The sequence below is a fragment of the Capra hircus genome, chromosome 17 (genome assembly GCF_001704415.2).
Source record: "Capra hircus breed San Clemente chromosome 17, ASM170441v1, whole genome shotgun sequence".
Classification (NCBI taxonomy): Eukaryota; Metazoa; Chordata; class Mammalia; order Artiodactyla; family Bovidae; genus Capra; species Capra hircus.
In genome coordinates, this window is record NC_030824.1 from 64,299,920 (window position 1) to 64,312,393 (window position 12,474).

At 45.6% G+C, this 12,474-nt stretch overlaps 1 protein-coding gene and 1 long non-coding RNA gene across 6 annotated transcripts in view; one reads left to right on the top strand and one right to left on the bottom strand.

The window, feature by feature from the left end:
* Nucleotides 1–12,474, bottom strand: part of SH3D19 (SH3 domain containing 19) — a 213,584-nt gene that overhangs the window by 154,942 nt on the left and 46,168 nt on the right. The gene's annotated exons all lie outside the window — the stretch shown is intronic.
* On the top strand, nt 5,157–8,252 carry LOC106503010. The gene is made up of 2 exons (XR_001919413.1): nt 5,157–6,710; nt 7,459–8,252. It is a non-coding gene; the product is annotated as an uncharacterized LOC106503010 (long non-coding RNA).

A 12,474-nucleotide genomic window follows, 5' to 3' on the forward strand; every position in this document is an offset into this window, starting at 1 on the left:
CTTTGCCCCAGTTAACCCCCTGGTTCACTGCCTCTCTCCTCAGATTCCTACTCAGAAATCACCTCACTGATGCCTCCTCTGAACCACTGTATTTAAAAGTGATGTCCACTCCAGCAACCCCACCTTGTTTAACTTTTCTAAGAAGTTGTCATATCTGACCTAAAATTAAAATAAAAAAATCCATGATGGCTTTTTCTATGTTGAAAGTGAAAGTCGCTCAGTCACGTCTGACTCTTTGCAACCCCATGGACTATACAGTCTGTGGAATTCTCCAGGCCAGAATACTGGAGTGGGTAGCCTTTCTCTTCTTCAAGGGATCTTCCCAACCCAGGGATTGAACCCAGATCTCCTGCATTGCAGGCAGACTCTCTACCAACCCCAAGATTACTGGAGTGGGTAGCCTATCCCTTCTCCAGGGGATCTTCCCAACCAGGGATTGAACCCAGATCTCCTGCATTGCAGGTGGACTCTCTACCAACCCCAAGAGTACTGGAGTGGGTAGCCTATCCCTTCTCCAGGGGATCTTCCCAACCCAGGGATTGAACCCAGATCTCCTGCATTGCAGGTGGATTCTTCATCAGCTGAGCTATCAGGGAAGCCCCTTTTCTATGTCATCATACTTCTATTCTGGGACAGTACCTGGCACAGGCATTGAAGACATGACTGCTGAATAAATGAGTTCTGTCTCCTGGACTTGGGAAGGTGCTGTAGTGCCGAGGCAGAGCTCTAGACCATGAATCAAAAAATCTAGATTTAAATCTGATTATTAGACTAGGAGGGTTTCCCTGTTAGCTCAGTTGGTAATGAATCCGCCTGCAGTGCAGGAGATCCCGGTTTGATTCCTGGGTCAGGAAGATCCCCTGGAGAAGGGAAAGTCTACCCACTCCAGGATTCTTGGGCTTCCCTGGTGGCTCAGCTGGTAAAGAATCCACCTGCAATGCAGGAGACCTGGGTTCAATCCCTGGGCTGGGAAGATGCCCTGGAGAAGGGAAAGGCTACCCACTCCAGTATTCTGGCCTGGAGAATCCCATGGACGCTATAGTCCACGGGGTCGCAAAGAGTCGGACACGACTGAGCGACTGGCACCTGCACTAGACTAGGAAACAGAAGCAACTCCCAGCTTTGCTAGTGCACAGTATGGTACAACTAGTTAAGTCGTATAACCCCCAAGGTTCTTAGTTTCCTCATTTATAAAATAGAGATGAAAACAGGCTCCCTTCCCAGAGTCACTGTGTAGATGACAATGTTATGCAAACATAAAATATTGTCAAGCCTCTGTAATATCATGTTAAACTGTTTAGAATCAATTCAACATTTATAGGACTAGTTTATTCTTTTTGTAAACCAAAAAACAAACAACCCCAACTTGAATTATAACTGATAATAAACTGACCTTTCCTCTGTAGAATCTTTAATTGTCTGCATTATTAATTATACACATTAATACCTTAATCATAATATTTAACTGCTGGCCTTATGGCCATAATTAATTTTGCTTTCTATTCCGAGACCTTATCTGTTCTAAACAGGGAGAGAAGAGACTTGATATCTTGAGATCTGGGTACTTTTTTTTTACTCTGGATTGTCCTTCCTACAGCCAACCATCAGGTAAAGCTGAGGTGGGCTCTCACAGAGCAGCAACATGAGACAGATTCCTTAGGAAACCTTTATTTATTCTTTATCTTATTTAGGAAATAAAACGTCAATAAAAAGTCAAGACAGTCCAAAGGGTATGCAGCGAATGTGGACCTCCCCAAAGCACAGAGAGTGCTTTGGGGAGAGTGTTATCTGAAAGAGGAAAGAGGAATCTTCTCTAAATTCTACTTTTATTTCAAGCTACATAACAAAAAATAGCAACACTTCTTTTAAGTTAGTTCAGTTCATCAGAGACATGACTTTACCATGACTCAAAATGATGACATCATTATTTGTGAGAAAAAATATAAAAAACAAGAAATGTTCTCAGTCACCTATAAAGCCACTTACTATGTTAACTTCTGTGCTTTTTACAATATTGTAAGAAACTCACTGAATTAACTGGCAATGGGAAAAAAGTTATTTCCTGACTAAAGGGTACAGTTCTTATTCTCAGATGAGATAAGATATGAGATGTGAGCTAAGTGTGCTATGTGCTGTGCTTAGTTGCTCAGTCGTGTCCGACTCTTTGTAACCCCATGTTACTACAGCCCACCAGGCTCCTCTGTCCATGGGATTCTCCAGGCAAGAATACTGGAGTGGGTTGCTATTCCCTTCTCCAGAGGATCTTCCCGACCCAGGGATCAAACCCAAGTCTCCCACATTGCAGATGGATTCTTTACTGTCTGAGCCACCAGGGAAACCCACCAGGGAAGTTCACCCTGTTTTTTTAATCACAATTTTTCTCCTGTGCCTTGATCTCTTGAAAGCTTCAAGTTAAATTAATTCTCTATTTCAGTAATTATAATAATCCCATCCTTGATATTTGGAAGTATAATCTCTCCTCCTTATTCTATAGGCCTTCTAATCTCATTCATTTTTAACGTACTCATGATGCCCTTCTGTGCCAAGAAATTGATATGGAATATTAGGGTCTCAGTAACTGTTTTGTCATGCTGCTGCTACTTAGTCATGTCAGCCGTGTCCAACTCTGTGTGATCCCATAGACGGCAGCCCACCAGGCTCCCGTCCCTGGGATTCTCCAGGCAAGAATACTGGAGTGGGTTGCCACTTCCTTCTCCAGTACATGAAAGTGAAAAGTGAAAGTGAAGTCGCTCAGTCCGACTCTTTGTGACCCCATGGACTGCAGCCCACCAGGCTCCTCCATCCATGGGATTTTCCAGGCAAGAGCACTGGAGTCGGGTGCCATTGCCTTCTCCGGCTTTGTCATGGCCATGTTTTTAAAAACAGCACTAACATTTGCTCAGCACTTAGGTGATATGTCTTGTCTAGGATCAGCCAGTGCCAGTGTTAGTGGCTGAGCTGTGTCCAGCTCTTTGCCAGCCCATGGACTATACCCCGCCAGGCTTCTCTGTCCATGGAATTCTCCAGGCAAGAATACTGGGGTGGGTTGCCATGCCCTTCTCCAGGGGAATCTTTCTGACCCAGGGATGGAACCTGGGTCTCCTGCACTACATGCAGTTTCTTTATCATCTGAACTACCAAGGAACAAAAGTTCTCAAAAATCAGTCTGTGGTGAAGCCAGGAATGAGGCTTGACAGCCTGGGCCAGCCCACAGTGCTCTGTCCTCGGCTCCCAGAGCCACCCGCACGTTCTTTTGTAATGAATAAGGTACCAAGTACAAGTCAAAATCTCCAGTTACTTCCTTATTCCACCTCTCTCAGACCAGAGTGTCAGCTCCTTGGAGGCAGGCACCCCCACGATGCCTGCCCCTTTACAGATCTGCTCCACAGTTATAGCACCATACTTTGTACACCATAAAGACCCAGTAAGTATTCCCTGACTTAGGAAGCCAAAGACTCAATTACAACAGGTAAAGACCCAAGTACAAAAGGGCGAGTGAGAAAGCAGAACATATTGGTCAGCTAACTGACTGGCTTATTTCCTCTTTATCTTATCAGTCCTGTAGCTATTCTCAAGGCCAAGGACTTGGGGCAGACCTCGGCACAGCCCTTCGTGACCCAAGTTCAGGGACTTGCCTCAGGTCACTACTGGCTGGCGCGGCGAGTGCCTGGGGGGCAGGGAGTGGGAGCGGGTGGGAGCAACTAGGCGGGCCCCTGAGACGGATGAGGCAGAGGGAGCCTGCGAACTCCGCCTCGGCCCACACCAGGGTCTCTGTGCCAACCAAGCCCTGCTCCTCCTAGCACCCATCCCCTCTGCCCCTCCTCCCCCCACCGGCAGGAGCCCCCGCACCCTGGTCCGCCTGGGCAGCAGGGGGCCCTGCGGCCGCACCCTGCAGGATCCCGCCTGGGCAGAGTGCGGACTGAAGAAGAGAGGGAAGCCCCGGACCGCCCGAGGAGGAGAAGGCGGTTCCGGCCCCCTCCTCGGCTGCTCCCTGGATCTCGCCCGGGGATCCGAGTCCAGAAAGCAGGAGGAGGGAGGAGACTCTGAGGAGAGAAACATGGGCCCTGCGGGCTGCGTCTTCCTACTGCCTCTTCTGTTGGGGGTCTCAGGTGAACTCTTGGGGTGAGGAGAGTCCTGGCGGGGGCTTCAGGGGCCCTTGTAAATAAGAAGCCATCCTGGGGGTCCCCCACACCGCCCCCGTTCTCTCTCCAGGCACAGATGAGGAGGAACCCGAGGATCTCCTCACATCAAGTAAGGCACCGCCGTCAGGGTCCACGTGCCCGGGGAGCACGGGAAGGGGCCTGGTGCCGAGGAGAGGACACCGGCCTCCAGGCCTCTCTCCTCTCTCGGCCGTCTGCGGGTGGCCCGCGGTTTTATCTGGCATCGTCTCCGGCCTGGAGGCCAGTGTGGGGCTGTGGCCCTGGCAGGTCAGCATCCGCCAGGGCTTGTCTCACGTCTGTGCCGCCTCCCTCATCTCAAAGCAGTGGCTGCTGACAGTGGCAAGCTGCTTCCGGTGACTGCGGGCTCTGCTTAGGGGAGACCCATCAGGGAGGTGGGTGACTGGGGCTGCTGGGCTAAGGGCAGAGGAGTTTGTCCAGCACTGCCCGAAACAGTGCCTGTTTCTCAGAAGTTAAGTCCGAATGGTTCCTGCCCTACCTCTCAGTTCAGTACTAGGCAGGTCTCCTCACATTTGAAAATCATCTTGACTGAAATGAACGTCTAAAAAAGTTTCCCACCCTCCCCCATCTAATTCTCTACCCACATCTTGACAGCATTCTGGGTGCATGGTTCTGAGCCCTCTTCCCGCTCTCTAGATGGCCCTCCTATTCCTGTGGTTTAAAAGGTCATAGATTGGTTGAGAGCACCCACATTTCCATCACCAGCTCCTAACTCTAGTTCTAACGCATTTCTATTCAGCTGTCTCACTGCTGTCTCAAAGACAACCTGATTAAATGAGAACTACAATTCTACCGCCACCAATATCCCAAACCTTTCTCTCCCTTTCTTCCCGTCTCACGCGATAACATAGCCAGTTGCTCAGAAATATGAAACCTCACTTCCCCTTACTCTCTACACTCACTGCTACTGCTAAGTCGCTTCAGTCATGTCCGACTCTGTGCGACCCCAGAGATGGCAGCCCACCAGGCTCCCCCGTCCCTGAGATTCTCCAGGCAAGAACACTGGAGTGGGTTGCCATTTCCTTCTCCAATGCATGAAAGTGCAGTCACTCAGTTGTGTCCAACATTCACTGCAAACACCTAATTCTTCAGTTTTACTTCCACAAAATACTCTTGACTCTAGCACAGCTGTCCTGGACCACTGCAACAGCATAATAGGTTTTCTTTTAATTGGAATATAATTGCTGTACAACATTGTGGTTTCTGTAGTACAATCATGTCAATCAATCATACGTATACATACATCCTCTCCCTCCCAACCCCTCATCTCACGTGTCCCCCATCAAGGTCACCACAGACCACCGAGCTGAGCTTCCTGTGTTAGCAGCAGCTTCCCACTAGCTGTCTGTTTCACACATGGTAGTGTACATATCCATGTTACTCTCTCAATTCATCCCACCCTCTCTTTTCCCGCTCTGTGTCCACAAGTCCCTTCTGTATATCTTGCCTCTATTCCTGCGCTGCAAACAGGTTCGTCAGTACCAATATTCAGTATTTGTTTTTCTCTTTCTGACTTACTTCACTCTGTATCACAGGCTCTAGGCTCATCCACATCACAACAACTGTTTTTTGCTACACTTATACACACAACAAAGTGATTTTTTTTTTTTAAATCAGAAGCAAAATCATGTCATTCCTTCCTTCAAATCCTCTAGTCACTGCTCGGGAACCTAGAATAAAATTTGTAAGCCATGAATTACCAGGTATCTGCTTATCTCCACATCAGCCCATTCTACTCCAGGTTTATCTCTATTTCTAGAAACTGCCGAGCTCTTTCCCACCCTCAGTGCCTTGGCATATGCTGTTTCCTCTGGATTGCCTTTCCTTATAGCTCTTCACATGGCTGACTCCTGCCTTGTGGGACTCAGTTGAAAGGTTCTCCGTTCAACAAGACCTTCCCTGATCCAATTCATAGGCTCTTCCCTCATCTTTTACTTTCTACCTTAAAATCCTGTTGATTTTCTTCATAAGATTTTTCACGCTTAAAAATTTTATACTTGTTCACTTGTGTGTTGTCTCTGCCTCCGTCCCTCTCCCCCAACCCCTCTCTTTTGACATAGACATACAACCCTTGAGACCAAAAGCCCTATGACAGCCAGATGCTGCCTAAGTTTCATTTATATATTCAGGAGATACGAAGCACTTATTGAAGAAACGATGATTAGCCAGGTGAAAAATACCAACTCCAGAACTATGGGCTCTGCTGGGACTAAGGCCTAAGACACCCATGCTGCTTTTTCTCCTCCTCTTCTTCCCAGGCCTAAGGACACCAGGAAATATGAGGTACTGGTGGGATCACTTCAGGTCTCTGGTCACCAAGGCATCAAAACAACGATCATCCTGTGTCCAGGATTATTCCCTACCCCGATGTCCAGGGACACGCATCTAGTGCCCTCGCTGTGGCAGAGCTGGCCCGCCCACCTTCCTTCAGCCCCCTTGTCCTGCCCATCTGTCTCCCGACATCAGCAGTCCAGCTGAAGAACGCAATCTCCTGCTGGGTGACGGGATGGGACAATTCAGGGATATTCCAATGTGAGGATAAGTAGATTTTCTGAGCTCTGTTTGCTCCACTGACCTTCCCTCCCCCTACTCTCTATCCCACTCCTGGCATGGTGTGCTCTCACTCTCCAGCAACTCATCCGAAGGACTGCAGACTTCAGTTCTCCTCTAACCCCCAGCTTCCCTCTGCTTCCTCCATACTTCTGCTGCTAGCATTACTCTGCTTATTTACAGCAGCTTTTGCTCCTATTTCACAATACTGCGAAGACCTTAAAGGTGAAAAGGCCAAGGCACTGAAATTATGAGAAGAGAGTTCTCAGTTCTCCTCCAGCACCTGGTAGAATGTGTGGGCTGGCAGACGGGGAAGCAGACAGGAGCATGGATCCTCAGCAGGTCCCGAGTCAGACTAAGAGGATCTCACACACCAGCAGTCTTGACTCTCTCAGTATATCAGATCCACCTTCTTACGTTCTATGGAACATAAAAAGTACATGTCAAAGCCAAACAACATAATCTCACATCTTCATTATCGTACATTTTCTCAAATCAATTCTTCAGCTGTCTGTGGTATCTGAGCAGAACAACTGCCTTTAGTCTTGTTCAGACCTAGGGACTGCAGCCTTGAGACCATGTGCCAAACCAGAAATCAAGAGTACTGCCTATGATGGGGGGCAGAAACTTGAAATCAGAGATATCCCTGAAAATTAAAGGCATGAAATTGTATCCAAAGCTGAAAGTTGCTTCCTAATTTTTAAGACAGCTTTGCTTTTTGACCTTACAGCTATGACACCACCTTACACACTGAAGGAGCTAAAAGTGCACCTCATCGATCTCCAGACATGCAAGAAATATCAGAAAGAAAGCTTGTTACGAGGAGTCGAGCCCATCAGTGAAGCTGTGATCTATCTGTTCCCGGCTCCCAGTGGGGCAGCCAGATGGGTGTATAGTAAGAATCCCTTCCCACAGGCATCTCTCAGAGCTTCGCCTGTCCCCAGCATGCTTCCTCCATGTCCTCGTAGCTCTGTGGGCCCGGGTGAACCCAGGAGTGCCGGGACAGGCCCAGACTCCACAGCTCTTGGCTGAACTATGAGTCTCTTGCCCTGTGCATGCCTAGCCATATGTCATCTCTCCTTCAGGCCAGGAGAGGAGATCCCCTGATGTGCATAGGGAAGGACTTCTGGGTTCTAGCAGGAGTGATGAGCTGGGGATCAAACTGCATCGGAATCAACGAGCCTGGAGTATTTACAAACATCAGTTTCTACAAGTCTTGGATTGAGAAGTCAGCCATCTCATATGCTGACCTTTCTGCTACCCCCAGGTCAGACTTCTCCAGGTTCTTCCCGGTAATGCTTCTGCCTCTCATATTCCTGGGGCCACCCTAACTAGCTGAGGGAGAAAGAGGAAATGCTTTAAATTGAGGATTTTGAGGAAAGATTTTAAAGATTCAGCAAGAAAGAAGCAGGTCAGCTACCTCTAGGCACAGCCCTCAGGAGCCAGATCCGCTTGCTGCCTTGTCTCCTACAGGTCAACATGGAAAGCAAGGTCCCCCATGTGAATAAAGTTTGGTTGATTCTATTATTTCCCATTCATTTTTTGCATGAAACTGGAGTCGGGGCCTGGGGAAATACAGAAGCAAAGAACTTTAGGGCTGAAAGGGATCTGGAAATCCCTGACCCAGTCAATCCCCCACATTCTACAGAAGCAGCAGCTAGGGTCCAGAGAGGTGAACTACCTTGCCCTTGGCTGAATTCAGTGAAAACCATCCAATCTGGGACTAGACTGAGTTCTAAAGAAAAATCAGGGACTCGGAGGACTAGCAGGTTTCAGTGGAAGCACATTAGGCAAGCGCAGCGTGTTATCTATCTATTGCTGTATAACAAATTACCCCAAAATTGGAGACAACATTTACTATCTCTCAGTGTCTGTGAATCAGGGAGACTTAACTAGGTAGTTCCTGCTAACGGTGTTTCAAGAGGCTGCTTGCTGCAAACTGCAGTCATCTTCAAGTTCAACTACTGACAGGAAGAACCTGCTTCAGGGTCACTCTCAGAGGCCTCTCTGCGGGAAGAGAGGGCAGTTGGCGTCACACACAGTGAGGATCCAAGATAAAGTGACAGAGAACACCCCAAATGGAAGCTGCAGTCTTTCTATAACCAGAAAGACATCTCATTACTTCTGCTGTATTTTATTCTTTAGAAGTGACTCGACAAGGTGTAAGTATCAGGAGGCAAGAATCACTGCAGACACAATGGCCACCTTCTACAAATGCAATAGGGAAGGGTCTGGAGGTGAAAACTGACTCTGTTTAGCAGTCAAACATTAAGCAGAGGCCTGGGGCAGGGCTAAATTGAAGTCTGGGCAGAGGGTATAGCTGAGTCTCCTGTTCATCCCACTGAGAGCACTGCATGGTTGTGTGCAGAGAAGGGTCTAAGAACATGTCTCACTAAGAACTGTATGGCTGCTTGAATCCCATCCTTTTCTTGATGTATGAAGAGCTGCTAAGAACACAAGATTTTACGCTGGCCAGCAGTGAGTTAATTTATCAATTTCATAAGATACTGATTAAAATGATTCAGGATATACCATATTACTAGACAAATAATCATGAAAAACAATTAAGAGTTTCAGGAAGATGGTAAAATGAACAGCAGCAAAGTGAACATTTCTTGCTCAACTTTCATTCGATACCAATAAAATCACTGTTTGAAAATGAAAATTTTCATCAATAACTGCAAAGATAAGATAGTTACATAAAAACAAGGAAGTTAAATCTGGGCCATCAAAAACCCTTCCATATATGAAGAAAATAGTTAAGAACATTGAAAAAATTAATTTCCCCAATGCAAAAATTATGCAAAATATAAGCAGGATTCAAAGACCAATTACAATCTATACTCAAAAGAACACTGTGCATGTTTATAAGATCTCAGGATTTATTTTTTAGATGACAGCACTACAGAATTGCAAGCAAGGTATAACTGACACTGGGAAAATGCTTCAGCAAAAGATAAACTCATTAAATATATGAGATACTAAATAAGTAAGAAACGACAAAAGAATACGAGTGAAGAGGATGGATCTAAAGATCCACCCCAGGCTGCAAAAGGAGAGAGACTCTTAAGTCTGATGAAGATAAACTTTGTATTTATTTAGAAAAACATGTTCTATTAAAGCCAAGAAATCAACTAAAGAGATAAAAACAGGTTTTAAAATCATAAAATAGTTGGAAGTTACTTTAGAAGTTGTTTGATACAACTCTCAGCTCAAGGCGTTAAGTTTGCTTGTTTCACACACCCGATGTCTGACGTAATACTTGTTAATACCGTAGCACTGGGAAACTAACTAACTACTCACTAACCTTTGGTAATGGGGAACGAGAACTACACAGCACCACCCTACCAACTGCTCACCAAAATCTTCAAAAACTGAAACTTAACAAGTAGAACATACACATAATGAATGAGACGAAAAGAGAGTTTTCTGTAGAAAGGATGCACAAAATATCAGTAAATACATGATTCTGTGTTTTAGGAATAAGCTAAACATGGAGATTTGGGTATAATCTCAAGGCAGCATACCAGGAATGAGACCATACCGGGGAAAGCTTGTGTTACCAACAGTATTTGGCACTAACTGAAGAAAAACATCATTCGGAAGAGGAACAGTCTCCAAATGGAATTGAAGAAAACAAAAGCCAGATGCCTTTGTGTTCATCAGACCCTGGGCTGTAAAAGGAGAGAGACTCTGAGTCTGATGAACATGGGCTATAAAAGGAGAGAAACTCTGAGTCTGATGAATATAAACTTAGTATTTATTTAGAAAAACATGTTCTGTTATGGAGAAGCACTCTTTCACCCAGTTCTTTTTAGAAGAAGGGATATTTCATCCTCTTCAGTGAAATGCCTGTAGAGATTTGCCAGTTCCACTTGTTCTGATCTGTGAAGCCTCCTCGAACCATCATTCTTTTTTACTAATTTGGTTTCCCTACTCAACATCAAGAAGGTGTGCCCAGGTAGGGAAAAATGAAAAGGCCAAATGAAAAACACGAATAGTCCTGATTGCAAATCAACATCCTGGTTCATGCACAGTCTCTTAAATTTTAGTGAGTCAGTCTCTTGAATTTGATCTATTCTAGGTGCTCTGACAAGAATTTCAGAAGCTAAAAAGCTGAGTCCAGAGTCTAGGCTGAGATGACTTGAGCCAAGTCATGCTGCCTGCCAAAGTGGTTTCTCTGGGTGTCATGACATCTTTATCCCACCTCCAACCACGGCAGGAACTTGTATTCACTTTATATCTTCTTTGCATCAATTACTATACCGGCCACTTTAAAAATTATCTTATCTCGTCCTAACAACTCAAGAAGGTATTATTTATTCCACTTTTACAAATGAAAACATACACACAACAATAGCAACTGAGGATCAAAGAGGTTAAGTAACTTGCTAAGTTCACACACCAAATATTTAACAGATTTATTCAGGACTGTCTGACTCAAAAGATTTGGCTCCTTCCACTATACCAAATTACCTCCATTCACTATTAGTAAGCTCTATTAAAGATCTTTGTACAACTCCAAAATCACACCTGCCCTTCGATTCTAGTTATTTGTATCTCTTACTATATTCCATCAGAAATTGACTGCACACAGCTTTACTTCTTTTGAGTAGGTAAGAACAACCTTGAGAAGAGAAAAACTGCTGTCATCATCTTCCTGATCTTCTAACAGTACCTATTATACTGTATTGCAAAGAGAAAGTATCAAATCTTATTTTCTAAATAACAAAATGAAAGCAATAGACTAAGAAAGCTAGCTGTCAAAAGGGAAGGAAAAATTCATTTAGTATAAATTCAAGTGAGTAAACAAAACCATTTTACTTCAGTGATCAAAAGAACAGAGGCAACTCCTGCAAAGGACTGCCCAGGGCACATAGGAGGGAGCTCAGAGCAGGACTGTCCCTGTGGAGAAAGTGAGTGCAGGCCAATGAGGCAAAGGGCGGGAAGAGGGAGAGGGCTGTCCCTAGAAGGTTGTGCAGGCCCTGACATAAATGCCAAGTACATGGGCTAGTTCCAAGACATACTGGTTAGTGGAGCTATTTCTTGTCCAAGTTCAAGAACTAAGACCAAACTGGATCTTTCAATAGAGGGCATAGCTGTCTGTTGCTGCCGGGCCAGGGCCTGCGACACACAGGCTAGAGAAATCAATAATTCTTTAGAAGATTTTCATAAAGGGATTTATCCGTTTTCCAGTATAAGAGACTGATCTGATAGAATCAGAAAAGAGACAGTGGAATCCATCTACCTTTCCTGGAACCACAGATAAAAAGCTAAAACCCCTGCAAATGTACTGCTGTCCCTGTTCTGTTCTCAGGGTGCCCAAGAGAAGGCTGCAACCGGCCGTGGCATCCTTCCTCTACCGCAGTGGTTCTCAGCCAGGGCTGGTGACTCTGCACTCCACTTCCCACCTGGTGACATTTTTGGTTGTCACAACTAGGGCTGGTTAAAGCCAGAGATGCTGCTTAACATCCCCCAAGTCACAGGACAGCCCCCCACAAGAAAGAATCACCTGGCCTCAAACATCCATAGTGCCAAGGCTGAGAAATCCTGGTGTATAGGCACCATCAACATCAATCTAAGCCATCACCAAGAGGACCTGTTTGACAGAATTAAGACAGGACTTAAAACTGGGATATTAGTTCGACAAAAACACTAATAAAAACAGTGGCTACTATTTATTGTTTTGTGCTTAAATAGTCTAAGTACTTGCCCTGTATCTCATTTAATTCCTGCCCAAATCTTG